Raw genomic sequence first — 20,407 nt, 5'->3', positions numbered from 1 at the left:
TACCACAGCAGTTAAGTCCCATAGTGCTCAGAGCCATTTGTTGTCTGATTTACTCTTGTTAAATTCTACTTGTTTCCTTGGTGAGGGCACCAGCCCTTTTGCTTTGGTGTCGTCTCACCATTCTTCTCCGTTTGCCCACCCGCGGGAAGGTGGTTGTTTATAAATTGAATGGTCCGTTTTTTCCCTTGTGGAGTAGGGGCGGGTTATAGCAACCTGCGGTTCGGGATGTTCGGTAATCTCCCTATCAATCTACCGTACGTTAGTAGCTGCCTCTGTCATGTTTGTCGTATTTGATGTGTTCACGAATTTATTGCTTGAAGTGTAACTGCCTAATACCTGAAATATGTTTTGATCTTTGGAAACTTTGATATTGTTGCCTATGATCTTGAGAGGCGGTATCTGTGTACTTTAGAGCATCTTAACTATTGTTTGGCCAACCTTTTAGAATTTTATATAAGATTGCATTTCATGGGCTTTTGCCACCCTTTCACCGTAAGACTTTTCTTAAAAGTTAAAATCAAGTTTCAGCTTCGGTGGCAAGGTTAATATTTTAATTGTTAGTTTTGTACGATTTCCATCCGTCCTACGGGGGGTGCATAATTTGTGTGCTTGTGTAAATTGTTAAAACTCTTAGTTTAAAGTTACCTGATGTGTTGCAGATTTGCACCAGTGTAGTCTTTCAGAGGCTGTTGTGAGCGGTCGTAACTACGACCGTGTCAAAAGGGAGCGGCAAGGTTCTCTGCCTGAAAGCTCAAACAGTCAGAACTTGTTTCTTTCTGCCTCTGAATAAATTGTAACTTTGATATTTAGAGGGTGCTTTCTGATTACAATTTTAAATCTGTTTTTTTTTTAAATGCTTTTAGGCACTATTAAAGTGAATAAAATTCCCATTTGTTAAAAGGAATTTGGTTACGATTTCATCAGTTACTCCCTGGCAACTACTTCCATGCTTACATAGTGTGACTAAATGTGTTAATGTTCTTGATGAATCGCTAGTAAATAAAATAAATTCTTGAGAATATTCTTTGAAAATAAATCACGGTTCAAGTTACTCATGTTGAACTCAAAGGGGCGATGTGTAGTGACTACTTAGGAGAAGATGAACTTCTTAGCGTAGATCGCCGCAAAAACTTTATTGTAGATAACGGGTGTCGGTAAAACTAAGTTACCATCTTTAAATCTGAAGAGCGTAACTTAGTTTTACCGAAACCCGTTGTCCACAATAAAGTTTTTTGCTGCGATCTAGGCTAATTAGTTCATCTTCTCCTAACTTTTCTGACCAATTTCTTCTTTGCGCCGGCTAGTCATAACTAGTCACAAGCAGCTTAACAGATAGACCAACGTTTGTAGAAACTCGTATATGAAGCTGTAATATCATGTCACAGACAAGGTACATGACTGAATGAGTTGGTTTCTTCATATTCAACTACACAGTTGCGATGTATGTTTTAAATGCCGAAACCGCTTCATCAACTATACTCTAATTTATTAAACGGAGTCGAACTTTAAATTCAATTGTTACTATTTGTTGGCAGCGTATTCAAATGCGTCTGTAACATTTAATATCAGCAATTGTATAAAATGTAATAGTCGACCCACCGGTTGCACACAATTTTTTTTAAAAAACACGTTAACCAAGTTTCGGTAGTTCTTAGACTATATTCATCAGAATGGTAAAAGTTACTTGAAATCACATAACAACTTTAAAATTTGCTCTTGTCAAATGACATGTTTGTGCTCCATGAGTCAAGAATAAAAATCATAAGAAAAAAATCTTTTGATGAAGACTTTTTTAGAACTATCGACACTTTGTTAATGTGTTTAAATAAATTGTATTCAACCAGTTGGCTGAATATTACATTTTATATAATTGCAAACACAGTTGATCAGCTCACACCCACAAAATGTTTAAAATATAATATCAGCAAACTAGTAAAATTTCAAAAAAAGTTATATGCTTGTTATTTATAGGTTGCAAACGCTGTTGTCGCTGCGTACATGTACAGTAACGGCATGCACGCAGCCATTCTTGAAACCAGTTCAGTTCACAGCTGATTCTGCTGCTCCTGCGAATGCAATTTAAGCGACCCACAACGCCATCAAATACCACATGCAAGATCTCCATATTCTCTCGTTCGCTATCCGCAAACTGTAACTACTGCAGAAAAAAATTAAGAGAACCTTCTTGCATGAAACTTGATGTAGTTAAGTTTTGTACTGGGATACGTTTTCGCTAGAGGCCGTAGTTTTCGAATTATTGAAGACAAATGTACAAATGAGTCATAAATGTGCGTTATCTTTAATAACTCGAAGACTGCGCACAGCGAAAACGATTCTTAGTACAAAATTTAACTACATGAAATTTCCTACAAAAAGGTCCTGTTCTTTTTTTTCTGTACGACTAATAGTTTGCGCGTCGCGAGCAAGAAATATGAGAATCCAGCATGTGGTTTTTGAAGGCGTTGCGGATTACATAAAACCTACCAACTGAACCACCCTGAATAAAAGTAGGTTAACAGCTACTGCCGCATCCTTGTCCAATGGTGCAGTTAACACTTCGCTTTCGATCTTCGTGTCGAAAAAAACACACCACACTGCACCATAGTCTTCGCCTCTTAATCTCTCGATGGGACCAGTAAATTTGCCTGAATTGCTTAAGCTCCCTATGTAAGCGAGATGGTCAATCAAAATAAAATGATTCTTACCAGACACGCAGTATAACTACGGATTATGTCCTTATCGCACTTAGCCACGTAGCGGTATGTTGTTTTCGGTTCTACTCTCTGAGGCATTGTATTGAAAGATTCAGATAACTGGGAGAGGGTCCCGTGGAGATCTGCGACCAATGTTGCAGACTTTGCAACCCGAATCACGTACTCTTGTTCGAAAACGTGGAGTGGGCAGAAGAAAATGTCGACGAGTTTCTCAGATTCCGAAGTGGCTGTGGTAACGCCAGTGGCGGGCACAAGCACCAGAACGAGGCTACTGCTTTTACAGACACAGGATATACACTCCTGGAAATGGAAAAAAGAACACATTGACACCGGTGTGTCAGACCCACCATACTTGCTCCGGACACTGCGAGAGGGCTGTACAAGCAATGATCACACGCACGGCACAGCGGACACACCAGGAACCGCGGTGTTGGCCGTCGAATGGCGCTAGCTGCGCAGCATTTGTGGACCGCCGCCGTCAGTGTCAGCCAGTTTGCCGTAGCATACGGAGCTCCATCGCAGTCTTTAACACTGGTAGCATGCCGCGACAGCGTGGACGTGAACCGTATGTGCAGTTGACGGACTTTGAGCGAGGGCGTATAGTGGGCATGCGGGAGGCCGGGTGGACGTACCGCCGAATTGCTCAACACGTGGGGCGTGAGGTCTCCACAGTACATCGATGTTGTCGCCAGTGGTCGGCGGAAGGTGCACGTGCCCGTCGACCTGGGACCGGACCGCAGCTACGCACGGATGCACGCCAAGACCGTAGGATCCTACGCAGTGCCGTAGGGGACCGCACCGCCACTTCCCAGCAAATTAGGGACACTGTTGCTCCTGGGGTATCGGCGAGGACCATTCGCAACCGTCTCCATGAAGCTGGGCTACGGTCCCGCACACCGTTAGGCCGTCTTCCGCTCACGCCCCAACATCGTGCAGCCCGCCTCCAGTAGTGTCGCGACAGGCGTGAATGGAGGGACGAATGGAGACGTGTCGTCTTCAGCGATGAGAGTCGCTTCTGCCTTGGTGCCAATGATGGTCGTATGCGTGTTTGGCGCCGTGCAGGTGAGCGCCACAATCAGGACTGCATACGACCGAGGCACACAGGGCCAACACCCGGCATCATGGTGTGGGGAGCGATCTCCTACACTGGCCGTACACCACTGGTGATCGTCGAGGGGACACTGAATAGTGCACGGGACATCCAAACCGTCATCGAACCCATCGTTCTACCATTCCTAGACCGGCAAGGGAACTTGCTGTTCCAACAGGACAATGCACGTCCGCATGTATCCCGTGCCACCCAACGTGCTCTAGAAGGTGTAAGTCAACTACCCTCGCCAGCAAGATCTCCGGATCTGTCCCCCATTGAGCATGTTTGGGACTGGATGAAGCGTCGTCTCACGCGGTCTGCACGTCCAGCACGAACGCTGGTCCAACTGAGGCGCCAGGTGGAAATGGCATGGCAAGCCGTTCCACAGGACTACATTCAGCATCTCTACGATCGTCTCCATGGGAGAATAGCAGCCTGCATTGCTGCGAAAGGTGGATATACACTGTAGTAGTGCCGACATTGTGCATGCTCTGTTGCCTGTCTCTATGTGCCTGTGGTTCTGTCAGTGTGATCATGTGATGTATCTGACCCCAGGAATGTGTCAATAAAGTTTCCCCTTCCTGGGACAATGAATTCACGGTGTTCTTATTTCAATTTCCAGGAGTGTAATTGAAGAACTGTTATTGATCACGTTTTTGATTGTTTTCTATATGAGCATTTAATTTCAACGTGCTTGTTAGTGGGGTACGCTTGAAAAAATAAATACGTTACGCGAGATGTGTTTATACGACCTGGCGAATAAGCCACAGGCCTATAAACTGACAGTCTCAAATAAGAAATGTTGACGTGGTAGGCCGTAACAAATGACATCCCAGACATAACTTCGTATTTCTGATTTCTGAGGAAAGATGATTATAGCTAACAGCAAGGAGCACGAAGGAATGCCGGTATTGTGAAACTGTTGGCAAAATACCAAGGTTTTTAAATAGGTTTCTGAAAGACGTTCTAGGACTAACACCAGATGTAGTCATTTCAATCTAGCCTTCCCCAGATGATGTCTTCAGAACTCATCAGTGAACAGAAGACATAGAATAAACTGTACTGTTTACCGGCGACCGCTACGGTCGCAGGTTCGAATCCTGCCTCGGGCATGGATGTGTGTGATGTCCTTAGGTTAGTTAGGTTGAATTAGTTCTAAGTTCTAGGCAACTAATGACCTCAGAAGTTAAGTCACATAGTGCTCAGAGCCAGCCAAACTGTACTGTTTACTTTTGATTGGTAGCGCTCTGGCATCGTAGCTGGACTGAAGTGCTTCATCAAGTTCTGGGCGTCGTATTTCTCAGCTGTCTCCATACATCCAGTGGAACGGACTGTAGGATTTGTTTAAGGCACGACACACGTTCCAGTTTACTAGAACCTGACAGCAGCTCTCCCGTTATGGTCGTTGTGTGGCGCCTACACACACACACACACACACACACACACACACAGCACACACACAGAGAGAGAGAGAGAGAGAGAGAGAGAGAGAGAGAAATCAGGTACGCTCAGGTAAAAGATTTTATTCTTGTTCAGTTGCACAGTCGCTTCTGCGTGCACAGTTTTATTGGCAGACACACTCTGGTTCACATATGAGGCCACCGAGGCGTAGAAAGAAAGAAAAGGAGAAAGAAAGAAAGAAAGACTTGCCTGGCATTGCTGACTGGGTCACGCCGAGTATTCTTTCTTCAGTGGCACGTTTCCTTGCAGTATCTGAGAGTTGTGTCTTGAGGCTAATGGATTCTCAAAATTTAGCGCGGGCTTCAATGCCTTTAATACTTTCCACAATGAAATTCTGTCTCGAAATCTCGGAGAAAATCCAGAGAGATTCCGGTCATATGTAAAGTACACGAGCGGTAAGACAATCAATACCTCCCTCTGCCATAGCGGTGTCACCGATAACTGTGCCACTAACGAGGAGTGTTCCACAATTCCTTCACCAAAGAAGACGGAGAAAGTATTCCAGAATTCTAATCAAGAATTGCTGTAAACATGAGTAACTTAGAAGTAGATATCCTAGGTGTCGCGAGGCAACTCACATCACTTTATAAACGCAAGTCGTCCAGCCCAGACTGTGTACCAATTAGATTCCTTTCAGGGTATTCTGATACAATATCTCCTTATTTACCAATCTCATACAACCGCTCGCTCGATAAAAGATGCTTACATAAACGCTCCAAAGTCGCACAGCTCACATCAATACTCAAGAAAGGAAATAGGAGTAATTCACTGAATTGCAGACCCGTATCACTGTCGTCGATTTGCAGGAGGTTTAAAATGGTTTAAATGGTTCTGAGCACTATGGGACTTAACATCTGAGGTCATCAGTCCCCTAGACTTAGAACTACTTAAACCTAACTAACCTAAGGACATCACACACATTCATGCCCGAGGCAGGATTCGAACCTGCGACCGTAGCAGCCGCGTGGTTCCGGGCTGAAGCGCCTAGAACCGCTCGGCCACTGCAGCCGGCCTTTGCAGGAGGATTTTGGAACATATACTGTGTTCAAACGTAGTGATTTATATCGAACAAAACAATATATTGACGTAGAGCGAGCACGGATTCAGAAAATATCGTTTTTGTGTATCACGAACCGCTCTTTAAAAATGGTTCAAATGGCTCTGAGCACTATGCGACTTAGCTTCTGAGGTCATCAGTCGCCTAGAACTTAGAACTAATTATACCTAACTAACCTAAGGACATCACACACATCCATGCCCGAGACAGGATTCGAACCTGCGACCGTAGCGGTCACGCGGTTCCAGACTGAAGCGCATTTAACCCCACGGCCACACCGGCCGGCAACCGCTCTTTATTCTTATGGAATAACGACTGCTACAGGCAGGGCATCTCAAATTGATTCCATATTTCTAGGTTTCCAAAAGGTAATAGACACCGTTCCTCTCGAACGACTTCTCATCAAATTGCGTGCCTATGGGGTATCGCTTCGGCTGTGCGACTGGGTTCTTGATTTATTGCCACAAAGCTAGTAAGCAGTTCGTAACAACTGACGGGAAGTCATGGAGTGAAAAAGAAATGGCGCTCCCCAAAGAAGTGTAACAGGGCTTCTGCTGTTCCTAACTGTACAATACAGGAGATAATATGAAGAGCCTTCTTAGCCTGCCATTTGGCGCCTAGTAAAGTTATCAGAAGATCTAAACGAATTGCAAAAAGATTTAGACAAGGTATCTGTTGGTCATCGACATGTGTACTAAATGGACGCCGAAACACTTCGGTTACACAATACATTACATGAATCTAAAGCCGGTCAAGTCCACTGAACACTTAGGGATAACAATCCTGAACACCTTAAACTGGAACGATCACCTACATAATGCTGTGGGGAAGGCGAACCAAAGACTGCGTTTTATCTGCAGAACACGTAGAAGGTGCAAGAAATGCGATTAAAAGACCGCCTACCCTACGCTTGTCATATATCATACGGGATTATTCTGTGGGGGTAAATAACTAACTCATGAAGCGAAGCTAATGTTTTCCGAGTCCAAAAACGTGCAAAACGAATTATTCGTGGTGTGGACTGAAGAACGTCCTGCAGAAGGCTGTTTAAGGAACTGGGGATGCTAACTGCTGCTTCCCAATATATTTATTCCTGAATGAAATTTGTCATTGAAAATATATTTTTTTTTTCAAGCCAACAGCTCAGTTCAAGGAATCAATATTACAAACAAGAACTAATTTCACAAAGATTTAAAGTCACTTACTTTGGTTCGGAAAGGTGTCCACAGTCCAGCAATACACATTTACAGTAATATTTCAGCAGCCATAATACGATCAACTAATAAAGTTCAGTCTGAGTAGAGTCTAAATGATTTACTGGTGCCCAACGCCTTCTATTCCACTGATGAATTTCCTAGCAGAATCGATTGATGCGTGTATGTTACTAATAATTTCACATAATGTGAACATTGCGTACAATCTGACTTCTGTACAAGTTTTGTGTAGTAATGCGATCATTGTAAATAACTGCTACAAAATGTTTTTTATTATATTTTATTTTATTGGATGATACGTGGGTAGAATAGCCGAAGAATTATCATATGCACCTGAGTGTATTGACCATTTAACATTTGATGATAAGTTTTATGTCCTTTTAAATGCAAATATACTTAAGATTTTTTTACCGATTCCACATCCACAAGGACAATTTCGTTTAGTGTTTGTGGAAGGTACATACGCATATCTGTTCTTATTTTGTAAATATTTGTTGTGTAGCCTTGTCTTCTGACATGCTGCACATTCCATAGGATTTCCTCACTATGGATCAATTGTAACGAGAAGTACTTCTAATCTTTAATCTAATCCCTTCTCTCCTTTGGGTATCGATGTGCGGTATGCGATTCATACCAGATAGGATGATACTGGTAGAAGCGGACCTCGGGGAAGATCAGTTTGGATTCCGTAGAAATGTTGGAACACGTGAGGCAATACTAACCTTACGACTTATCTTAGAAGAAAGTTTAAGAAAAGGCAAACCTACGTTTCTAGCATTTGTAGACTTAGAGAAAGCTTTTGACAACGTTAACTGGAATACTCTCTTTCAAATTCTGAAGGTGGCAGGGGTAAAATACAGGGAGCGAAAGGCTATTTACAATTTGTACAGAAACCAGATGGCAGTTATAAGAGTCGAGGGGCATGAAAAGGAAGCAGTGGTTGGGAAAGGAGTGAGACAGGGTTGTAGCCTCTCCCCGATGTTATTCAATCTTTATATTGAGCAAGCAGTAAAGGAAACAAAAGAAAAATTCGGAGTAGGTATTAAAATTCATGGAGAAGAAGTAAAAACTTTGAGGTTCGCCGATGACATTGTAATTCTGTCAGAGACAGCAAAGGACTTGGAAGAGCAGTTGAACGGAATGGACAGTGTCTTGAAAGGAGGATATAAGATGAACATCAACAAAAGCAAAACGAGGATAATGGAATGTAGTCGAATTAAATCGGGTGATGCTGAGGGGATTAGATTAGGAAATGAGACACTTAAAGCAGTAAAGGAATTTTGCTATTTAGGGAGTAAAATAAATGATGGTCGAAGTAGAGAGGATATAAAATGTAGACTGGCAATGGCAAGGAAATCGTTTCTGAAGAAGAGAAATTTGTGAACATCGAGTATAGATTTAAGTGTCAGGAAGTCGTTTCTGAAAGTATTTGTATGGAGTGTAGCCATGTATGGAAGTGAAACATGGACGATAACCAGCTTGGACAAGAAGAGAATGGAAGCTTTCGAAATGTGGTGCTACAGAAGAATGCTGAAGATCAGATGGGTAGATCACATAACTAATGAGGAGGTATTGAATAGAATTGGGGAGAAGAGGAGTTTGTGGCACAACTTGACAAGAAGAAGGGATCGGTTGGTAGGACATGTTTTGAAGCATCAAGGGATCACAAATTTAGCATTGGAGGGCAGCGTGGAGGGTAAAAATCGTAGAGGGAGACCAAGAGATCAATACACTAAGCAGATTCAGAAGGATGTAGGTTGCAGTAGGTACTGGGAGATGAAGAAGCTTGCACAGGATAGAGTAGCATGGAGAGCTGCATCAAACCAGTCTCAGGACTGAAGACCACAACAACAACTAGATAGGATTGACGGACGACATCAGAGAAGATCAAATAAGGACAATGCATTTTGTGTTGTCGTGGAATAGGAGAGAGTCAAGGATATGATACGCAAGGTGGGGTGTCAGCCATCAAAACAAAGATGTTCAAATTTGTGTGAATTCCTAAGAGACCAAACTGCTGAGGTCATCGGTCCCTAGACTTACACACTACATAAACTAACTTATGGTAAGAACAATACACGCAGCCATGCCCGAGGGAGGACTCGAATCTCCGGCGGGAGGGGCCGCGCAATCCATGACATGGCGCCTCCTGAAGCAACGTTTTCCTAGTTGCGAGAATTTGTCGCAACGTGTATCAGAGGACGCTTGCGTCTTCCGCTGTGCGATGCGGGTCGCATGGTGCTGCATGAAACGTTTTCCTAGGCGCGGAGCGGTGCGCTTCATAATCTAAAAAATGAAACTTTTTTAAAGAATTTGCCAACTGCAGCTTCTAACACCCCTACCACAACAAAGGTCAAAAATTAATTATGATTGTCGTGTTGCTCACGCTGCCAAATATTGCATTTTCGGGCAACAACAAAGTTATATTATGTGGCAGGTGTCGTTAGAGCACTGCTAATAAAGTCATTTCTTGAAATAATGGATGAACTAGGCACTCATCTTTTCGTGTTTCCCACGCTGGTCTCGTTGTGAACTCATGGCTCAATCGTCGAAAATCTAGGTAGTGATGATTCCAAGCTCGGATGCAAAGAGGCCTAGGTGTTATTCTGCGAAATTCAAAAGTTTTATAGATGTGTTTCATAAACCATTCTTGAAGATGAAACTTTTGCAAGTTAGGACAATGGTGATGTAAAAAAGTAATCAGCACTCCGAATTTAAGTTACACTTCTTTTTTATTACTTTTGTTACAATATCACGTAACTCGTTCCAAAACATCACTTCACAATTTAAATCATACTTGAAAATATCTTCCTCACTGTTAAAGTTCACATTTCATAAACTGACTACAATTTGCGTCTTTTTAACATGACGACCAAAGCTTGAATCTCCAATAACCGCTTACGCGCCCAAAAATCAGAGTTACAATTACGTCAAAGATCATAGTGACAAAAGAAAGAATACACATAAGTGTAGTGGCGTTGCAAGACAGCCACGCCACTCGGAAGTAGCCGAAAGGCACGCGCTTAAACTCACGCAGGCTGGCGTGAGGTCTGAAATAGGATACGTAATGAATGCTATAAAGAAAAGTACGTATTTGCTGGAATACTTAACTTTAATCCATCATTTGTATACATCGTTCTTGATGAGCATACGATAACTATCAATTGCTATGGCGCCTTGCTATGTCGTAGCCATTGACTTAGCTGAAGGCTATTCTAACTATCTTCTCTGCAAATAAACGAGGCTTCGTCAGTGTTGCATCGCTAGCTAAGTCGTCCGTACAACTGGGGCGAGTGCTAGTAAGTCTCTCGAGACCTGCCGTGTGGTGGCGCTCGGTCTGCGATCACTGACAGTGGCGACACGCGGGTCCGACATGTACTAATGGACCGCGGCCGATTTAAAGCTACCACCTAGCAAGTGTGGTATCTGGCGGTGACACCACAATAAGAATAATATCATTGCAATATATACATATCGATGTATCGAAGTACCTCTACGTTAATGAAATCAAATGTGAATGTTGTCACAGAAATATGTTAACTATTTTACAGAAACACAGTAGAATATTGCTGATATATAGAGGTGTAGGTGAGGTGCCGTAATGGTTACGTAATTCAAGTACCATTACAAGCTGTCAGAGTGATACGAGACTTACTTCCTGATACCTTTTTTTTAACTCAATGAATATATTGTACTATTGAAATAGATAAATATTTAAGAGTTTAAGAAAAGTTGATTTGTAACGCTGCTCGATATATATCATGCTATATCTCCTAAACTAAGTGTCGTACAACAACATAACTTTAATTTGCCTTCAGTAGTATATGTCGATAGCGTCTGCAAAAGTTCTGGCCGGTGGAATCGGTAATAGTGCAGCAATAAATTAAAATGTAACATTTGACGCGGAACTTTTACCAACCGACGTCCAAAATGTAGCAAGCGACAAACTTTTTCCGTTATATTTTTTGTGGGGGGTTAAAGCGAGTAAAAGTTTGGGAAAGGTTTGAAATAATTTTTACGGTTTGTGGGAAGTCGGTGGGTGCTACAGTTTCTCCTAGATGAGATCGGTTTCGTGCGGTTCATTGGCGCGTCGCTATTTCCTGCGCGCTGCGCGGAGCTCTCTGCTAGGCAGGTCCTGGACAGTGCATCGCGACAGTAGCTGCGGAGACAGTGAAGGCCAAACATGCAGCGCAGTGTTCGAGCTAAAAAACTCTTAATTTGGCCGCTCCGAAAGTATATGGAAGTTAGGGAAGAAGAGGACTGTATGTTATTGGAAACAGTACTCAGGAAGCGCAAAAAAATTGTTCTTGCATCGTGAAGAAGAAGGCGTATATAAAATCTTAGTTACAAAACATTTGCTCGACAATGCGGAGAAGTTCAAAGCATTTTTCAGATTCACACCCAATCAGTTTCATTATTTTCTTTCGTTAATTGGAGACAAACTGAGAAGTAATTCCTGCAACCGAGTGGCAAAATGTTTTACATTGGACCTAATAAAAGGCATTTCTACTTACTTGTTTTATTCATTTTTCTTACGATTTCTGCCATAATTAAGTCTTTTTTCATTTGATTATTCCACTCGGCGTAGGCCATATTCCACAAAATTTCCTTTTCTGAAACCAGTCAGATAAGTTGCTCATCCTTTGAGGCAAAGAAGCGGTCAGTCGACATTTCTGGCGATTGTTTCGCGGGGTGCCGTGGCTAGCAGCTTATTTAACACTAAATTCTTCTAGAATCTTCGTATGGAAATGATGCTCTAAGCCCCCCTTTTCTAACTCCGACTTTTACTGTTGCACATGGATTAAGAAGAAACGCGAACTGACTGTAATCGACCCTGCAAGTAGAGTAGAAAAGAGTTTGGCACCTGCAATAATTTAATTGGACAGAAATTAATTAGATAAAGGGAAGTTTCATTAACGTAGTGACAAATGAGTGTTGCTCTACCGATTAACAGAATGAAAGTTCTGTCCAAAATAACAATTTGATTTATTATGACTAAACTCAAAATAATAAACAAAACACATGAAACATTTACACTACATCAAATTGGATACTCAAATAAATGATGTGAAAGTGAAGTTGTCCATAAACTTGATTGTCATAATTAAGACCAAGTGGTATGTGGAGCCAATTCCTTGCAACTCAAATCTTAAGAGAAACACCCAGCCAACCCAACATTAATTGCTGCTACAGTAGTGATAACTCGGACAATGAACACCCAAGACAGAACAAAGTTAGAAAATACGAACAGGCGCGCTCTGCTGAGCTCTGATTATCACCTAACAAAATTCCCTGATTTGCCGGTGCTGCAGACGTACATTACCAAGCTGTCTTCTTAACTGAAAGGACACGATCTGGCGTACCAGAGGCGATGGCTGGCTTGCTTCGACGTCCCGTCGTGGTGATGATAATGTCGCGAGTATAGCCCAAAACAAATTCTCCTGGTCTGGTTGTTCCAGACTAAAGACTTCCTAGCAACACAAATACGCCTCTGAGGGAGACGAAGAAGGCTCGCTACACAATCACTGACGGTACAGTGAGTGATTTTAACAAGAGAAGTCACACAGCAACTCCGGTACAGTCAACTTAACCAAAACTGCTCAAGACGGACAACATAGGCCGCTTGTACGCAGAACGCTCAATTGCCAACTGCACTTGGAAAGTTACATTGAAGTCGAAACTTCAGCAACTGTGTCAAACAGTTACAATTAAATGAAACTATATTAGACAGCCAACGGAAGGCAGGCTGTCCAGAGCAGCGAGAGCTCAGTCCTGTAAGCTACTCCGACCGAACGGCGAGAGCCGACTCTCTCAAGAGCACCCATACAAACCGTGCACAGAACATTCCCGCCCCCACGAAAGTGGTTGTGGTTAAACGTTCTGGTCCGATTTTGCTACGTCATGGAGCTATTCCCTGAGCAAGCCAATCACAGTTATGATTTTACAGAAAAAGCAGGAATTTGCCCGCCAAGACTGCCTGGGAACACAAGTCACTCCCGCGCCTCGTTAGTAGCCCTCCAGAAAGTGTTTTCACTAAGTTTCTGTGAAGTAACTGAATGTCTAGCCCAACCGGTCCGTCAGGCCCCTGTGGGCGTGTCGCCACCGCTCTTATGACAATGTCGGCGTCTGGGAAGCATCCACTCGACTCCCTCACACCCGTCGACTTAACCCTTTCAAGATCAGCATGTCCCACCTGTCACCGGACCGCCCGGGTGACGAGAGACGCTGAGTGGGAAGTCCGCGTGTGAAGGAATAGCGACTTTTCACCGCATGCAATTAGAGAGGCAAATCGAATTACTCAGAGTAAGATAGAAATATGAGAGGGGGCTCATGCCACCTCACAGTTTCTATAATAACTCTGTTAAAAATTGTCCGTTGTTGCCTGTGCGAGCGAAACAAACAGCGTGGCTGACGTCTCGCTGGTGCTCAGTTCGACTACCCCCGCTCCTCCGGCCAAGTAAGTCGCTGCAACGTCCGGGACAGACTCCTCCCGAAGCACGCAGGCGTTTCTCGCACGCGGAACCCGCTGCGGCACTGCCTTGTCCGCACCCTAGGGGAACGGTCTCGTATGTTTGCACTGTGCGAGTGGGAAGCGGGGTCTCGCACGCGTTTTGCCCTGCGGGAAATTCCCGCAGCTAGGAAAACGCAGCTAAACCGCGCAGCCTCTCCGCATGGAAAAGACGCTCTTCGTTGCAGTGAGACCTTTTCAGGTGATTTCAATCTCCAACTTTCTGCTCTGAATGCGAAAATATTTCGCTGTAGTCCACCTACACTGGGAGAACTGATCATCGAAATAAAATAAGACAAATCAGAACTCGTATGGAAAGACTTACAAGTTCGTTTCACCCGCACTCTGTTCCAGAGTAGAACGGTAGAGAAACAACAGTGTGAAACTGATTCGATACAGCTTCTGCCAGGCACTGAAGTATGAATTGCAGAGGAATCATGTACATGTACGTGTAGATGTAGATAACGTCTGTGTGTGTGTTTGTGTGTGTGTGTGTGTAGTATGGTATATATATATATATATACAAAGTGAAAAGTATTTAAACCGACAAACTCTGGGAGATTGTAGGGGTCATCAAAACAAATGTTTTTCCCTAGTGTCATTTTTTCCTAAGAGGAGTATTGAAACCGGTAGAGGAAGATTTCTCTAGCAGAAAATTGATTAAACCAACAAACACTTTTCCATTTTTTTTATGACCAAGAGACAACTCATTAATGCAACCCAATTTCAAATACAGTAGATTTTCGAAAATGCCTCCATTGACACGTAAACAAAGATTACACCGTCGGATCATGTTCTGTCTGACACGGGCAAAAACACCAGGAGTATCCTGAATTGTTCCTGCTGCTGCTACTATCCGGGCAACCAAATCCTCATATGATGCAAGAGGAGTTGCGTAAACAAGGTTGCGCATCTCTCCCCACACAAAAAGTCCACAGGAGGCATATCCGGGGATCGAGCAGGCCATGGTACAGGACCACTTCCACCAATCCACGTTTCTGGGAACCGTTGGTCTGTAACCTCCCCCTCACTTATCGACCTTAATGACAGTGAAAATATTAAACCGCGTGTACCTAATTGAAATTTGGGAAAAGCAATCGTCACCGAACTTAATCTGTCGGTAAAGAGGGAGGAAAGGGTTACATCTAAATGAAAGGAAAAATGCAAATGAAACTGGTGGAAATTAATTTGGAAAAGGGGTAAAGTTAATGAAGAAAGTAAATGTGCGGCCGTTACGTTAACAACTAACTAGCGGTAATTAGATATTTGAGATTTGGGGGAAATTACGGTCGCCAGTCCTAAGGACAATTACTATAGTAACTGAAAAAGAAAGGTAATTACACATATAATTAGCACTAGAAGCGTGGCAACTGAAGGTTGACATGCGTAGTGTGAAAACTGAAAGTTTGTCAGAAGTAATAACTTTCGCCGCACTCTGACTTAATTTAGCAAAAGAATTAATAAAACCGGAAAACTGGAAGTTAATTTAGTGACTGAAACTAATAAGAAGCTTTCTTTCTGAAGCACATCGAAATTCAGAAAAATACGGTTAGTCTTGGACTACCTCAACAATCATTTCAGAAGCAACTTGACTCCACGCAATTTAGAAATAAGAGATTTAACTTTGAACTTGAATTAAATGATTCTGAACAATTAACAATAGTGAAATTTTGTACGTACCAAGCTGAGCTGCAGTCACAGGTAAGCTAAAATACGCTAACAAAACTCGCACTCTTAATTTGAGCTTGTGTAATCTAAATATTGTAGCCAGCTATGAATACTTCAACTGAACTTTGAAATTAAAGCAGTGAAATTGAATTATATTATTTTAATGCTGGCGTTTGAACTTCAACGACACTCAGGTTCATTTCGGAAAAGGAAGGGACCCTGCTTGGTAATGCAATTGGGACAATGAGCAACAAAGGTTCATGCTACGTTGCTGTAATTTTGTGATTTGAACAGTTTGAAAAGCTGAGGTCTGCCATACAGTTCTGAAACTTTACGTGCTTTTAGTCTTCCTTGTTGGTTGATTGAAGGTTTGAAGTCACCGATCGAGGAGGTGGCGACAGTCCCTCATTGTCGGCCGTCGCTGTTGCAGAAGCTGGATGCTGGCGCGCCTTCTTCTCGACACGGTCACCAGGCGAAACGGGCTCTTGATGTGTGCCAGCTAATGCTTGCCGTCCGCGACACCGTGCTAGAAACTACCATAGCCAGTCGATCGCAATTACATGCTGCCAAACGCCGAAAGCCCGGCAACTTGCGGGAGCGTCACACAACACACATGCTCAATCGCACTACTCCAACCAGACTCTCCCATGCTCTGCCCGCGCTCCACGCGGCAGAGTTAACACTACCAAAGATCCTACACACTTTGATTCTTCACACGACCTATCGATGTAATCGTTCAATAGCAGTTTCCCCTAGGCAAGACCCAGCGTAAAAATACAAATAATATTTACGAAAAAAACCAATTATACACTCCTGGAAATGGAAAAAAGAACACATTGACACCGGTGTGTCAGACCCACCATACTTGCTCCGGACACTGCGAGAGGGCTGTACAAGCAATGATCACACGCACGGCACAGCGGACACACCAGGAACCGCGGTGTTGGCCGTCGAATGGCGCTAGCTGCGCAGCATTTGTGCACCGCCGCCGTCAGTGTCAGCCAGTTTGCCGTGGCATACGGAGCTCCATCGCAGTCTTTAACACTGGTAGCATGCCGCGACAGCGTGGACGTGAACCGTATGTGCAGTTGACGGACTTTGAGCGAGGGCGTATAGTGGGCATGCGGGAGGCCGGGTGGACGTACCGCCGAATTGCTCAACACGTGGGGCGTGAGGTCTCCACAGTACATCGATGTTGTCGCCAGTGGTCGGCGGAAGGTGCACGTGCCTGTCGACCTGGGACAGGACCGCAGCGACGCACGGATGCACGCCAATACCGTAGGATCCTACGCAGTGCCGTAGGGCACCGCACCGCCACTTCCCAGCAAATTAGGGACACTGTTGCTCCTGGGGTATCGGCGAGGACCATTCGCAACCGTCTCCATGAAGCTGGGCTACGGTCCCACACACCGTTAGGCCGTCTTCCGCTCACGCCCCAACATCGTGCAGCCCGCCTCCAGTGGTGTCGCGACAGGCGTGAATGGAGGGACGAATGGAGACGTGTCGTCTTCAGCGATGAGAGTCGCTTCTGCCTTGGTGCCAATGATGGTCGTATGCGTGTTTGGCGCCGTGCAGGTGAGCGCCACAATCAGGACTGCATACGACCGAGGCACACAGGGCCAACACCCGGCATCATGGTGTGGGGAGCGATCTCCTACACTGGCCGTACACCACTGGTGATCGTCGAGGGGACACTGAATAGTGCACGGGACATCCAAACCGTCATCGAACCCATCGTTCTACCATTCCTAGACCGGCAAGGGAACTTGCTGTTCCAACAGGACAATGCACGTCCGCATGTATCCCGTGCCACCCAACGTGCTCTAGAAGGTGTAAGTCAACTACCCTGGCCAGCAAGATCTCCGGATATGCCCCCCATTGAGCATGTTTAGGACTGGATGAAGCGTCGTCTCACGCGGTCTGCACGTCCAGCACGAACCCTGGTCCAACTGAGGCGCCAGGTGGAAATGGCATGGCAAGCCGTTCCACAGGACTACATCCAGCATCTCTACGATCGTCTCCATGGGAGAATAGCAGCCTGCATTGCTGCGAAAGGTGGATATACACTGTACTAGTGCCGACATTGTGCATGCTCTGTTGCCTGTGTCTATGTGCCTGTGGTTCTGTCAGTGTGATCATGTGATGTATCTGACCCCAGGAATGTGTCAATAAAGTTTCCCCTTCCTGGGACAATGAATTCACGGTGTTCTTATTTCAATTTCCAGGAGTGTACATCGACATAAATGCATATATATATATATATATATATATATATATATATATATATATATATACACAAATAGTAAAACTATTACAATATGTAAAGACACAGAAATGTCATATATTCAGGTAACAAATTTAAGGAAAAAAAAATAATAGTACAATAGATGGAAATAGGAGGATATGCATTTCCGGCGTTACAGGTCCAGGAATCGACGCACACGACGACTGAAATGTGCCGGCGCCCCGTCATGTTGGAACCACATGCGTTGTCTTGTAGGGAGCGGGACGTCTTCCAGCAATTATGGCAATGCTCTGGCGAGAAAATTGTAATAGTGCCCGCCATTTAATGGCGTAGGTAGCAGATACGGTCCAATTAAACAGTCCCCAACAACACCGACCCACACATTACCGAAGAACGACACATGATGAGCGCTAGTAACTGTGGCATATGGATTATCCTCACTCCAAACATGCGAATCGTACATGTTGAAGACTCAATCACGCTCGAACGTTGCTTCATCGGTAAACAACACAGAGGATGGAAATGTAGGACGCATTTCACACTGTTCCAGGTACCACTGCCAAAACTGTGCTCTGTGTGGATAATCAACCGGTTCCAGGTTGTAGACACGCTGTAAGTGAAATGGACGTAACAATTGCTCTCGAAGGACTGTTCTTACATTCGTCTGATTTGTCCCCACGTTACGTGCAATTGCACGAGTGCTGATTGAAGGATCCCGCTCCACATGCTGCAAGACAGCTTCCTCAAATTGCAGCGTTCTTACCATGCGACGGCGTCCCTGTCCTGGTAATCTGCTAAATGACCCGGCCTCATGCAGACGTTGGTACACAGCAGCAAAGGTCGTATGGTGCGGGATACGGCGATTAGGATATTGTTGTTGATAAACCCGCTGTGCAGCTCGTCCGTTGTGGTGCGCTCTATAGTACGCGCCAACCATATCAGTGTACTCACTCCAGGTGTATCGCTCCATTAGTAAACAGAGACAATGCACTACTACACTGGTGGAAAGCAGTTGCCTACAACTGAAGAGCGTAATACGCCATCTTAACAACTGAAGATCGTAATACGGTCTCCACCGGTTTAAATATTCCTCATAGGAAAAAATGACATTAGGGAAAAATATTTGTTTTGATGTCCCCTACAACCTCCCAGAGTTTGTCGGTTTAAATACTTCCCACCCTGTATACAGGGTGAGTCACCTAACGTTACCGCTGGATATATTTCGTAAACCACATCAAATACTGACGAACCGATTCGGCAGACCGAACGTGAGGAGAGGGGCTAGTGTAACTGGTTAATACAAACCATAAAAAATGCACGGAAGTATGTTTTTTTAACACAAACCTACATTTTTTTAAATGGAACCCCGTTAGTTTTGTTAGCACATCTGAACATATAAACAAATACGTAATCAGTGCCGTTTGTTGCAATGTAAAATGTTGATTACATCCGGAGATATTGTAACCTAAAGTTGACGCTTGAGTACCACTCCTCCGCTGTTCGATCGTGTGTATCGGAGAGCACTGCAACATACATCGCGTTTCTACAGAATGATCTTCCAACGTTGCTCGAAAATGTCCCACTGGAAACGCGTCGACGTATGTGGTATCAGCATGATGGTGCACCTGCACATTCCGCAATTAACACTAGGCTGACCCTTGACGGGATGTTCGACGGGCGTTTTATAGGACGTGGAGGACGCATAAATTGGCCAGCCCGTTCTCCTGATCTTACACCTCTGGACCTCTTTCTGTGGGGTACGTTAAAGGAGAATGGGTACCGTGATGTGCCTACAACCCCAGAGGATATGAAACAACGTATTGTGGCAGCCTGCGGCGACGTTACACCAGATGTACTGCGGCGTGTACGACATTCATTACGCCAGAGATTGCAATTGTGTGCAGCAAATGATGGCCACCACATTGAACATCTATTGGCCTGACACGTCGGGACACACTCTATTCCACTCCATAATTGTAAACGGAAACCACGTGTGTACGTGTACCTCGCCCCTCATGGTAGTGTACATGTGCGTCAGTGAAAAAGACCAATAAAACGGTGTTGGCATGTGGACGTAATGTGCTGTTCCAGTCTCTTCTGTACATAAGGTCCATCACCGTTCCCTTTGGATCCCTACGTAATTCGGTGCTCTCCGATACACACGATCGAACAGCGAAGGAGTGGTACTCAAGCGTCAACTTTAGGTTACAATATCTCCGGATGTAATTAACATTTTACAATGCAACAAACGGTACTGATTACGTATTTGTTTATATGTTCAGATGTGCTAACAAAACTAACGTGGTTCCATTTAAAAAAAACGTAGATTTGTGTTAAAAAACATACTTCCGTGCATTTTTGTATGGTTTGTATTAAACAATTACACTAGCCCCTCTTCTCACGTTCGGTCTGTGGAATCGGTTCGTCAGTATTTGATGTGGTTTACGAAA

The sequence above is a fragment of the Schistocerca americana genome, chromosome 7, assembly GCF_021461395.2.
Source record: "Schistocerca americana isolate TAMUIC-IGC-003095 chromosome 7, iqSchAmer2.1, whole genome shotgun sequence".
In the NCBI taxonomy this organism is placed as follows: Eukaryota; Metazoa; Arthropoda; class Insecta; order Orthoptera; family Acrididae; genus Schistocerca; species Schistocerca americana.
The sequence above is the reverse complement of the archived record's forward strand: the minus strand, read 5'-3'. Positions refer to the sequence as shown.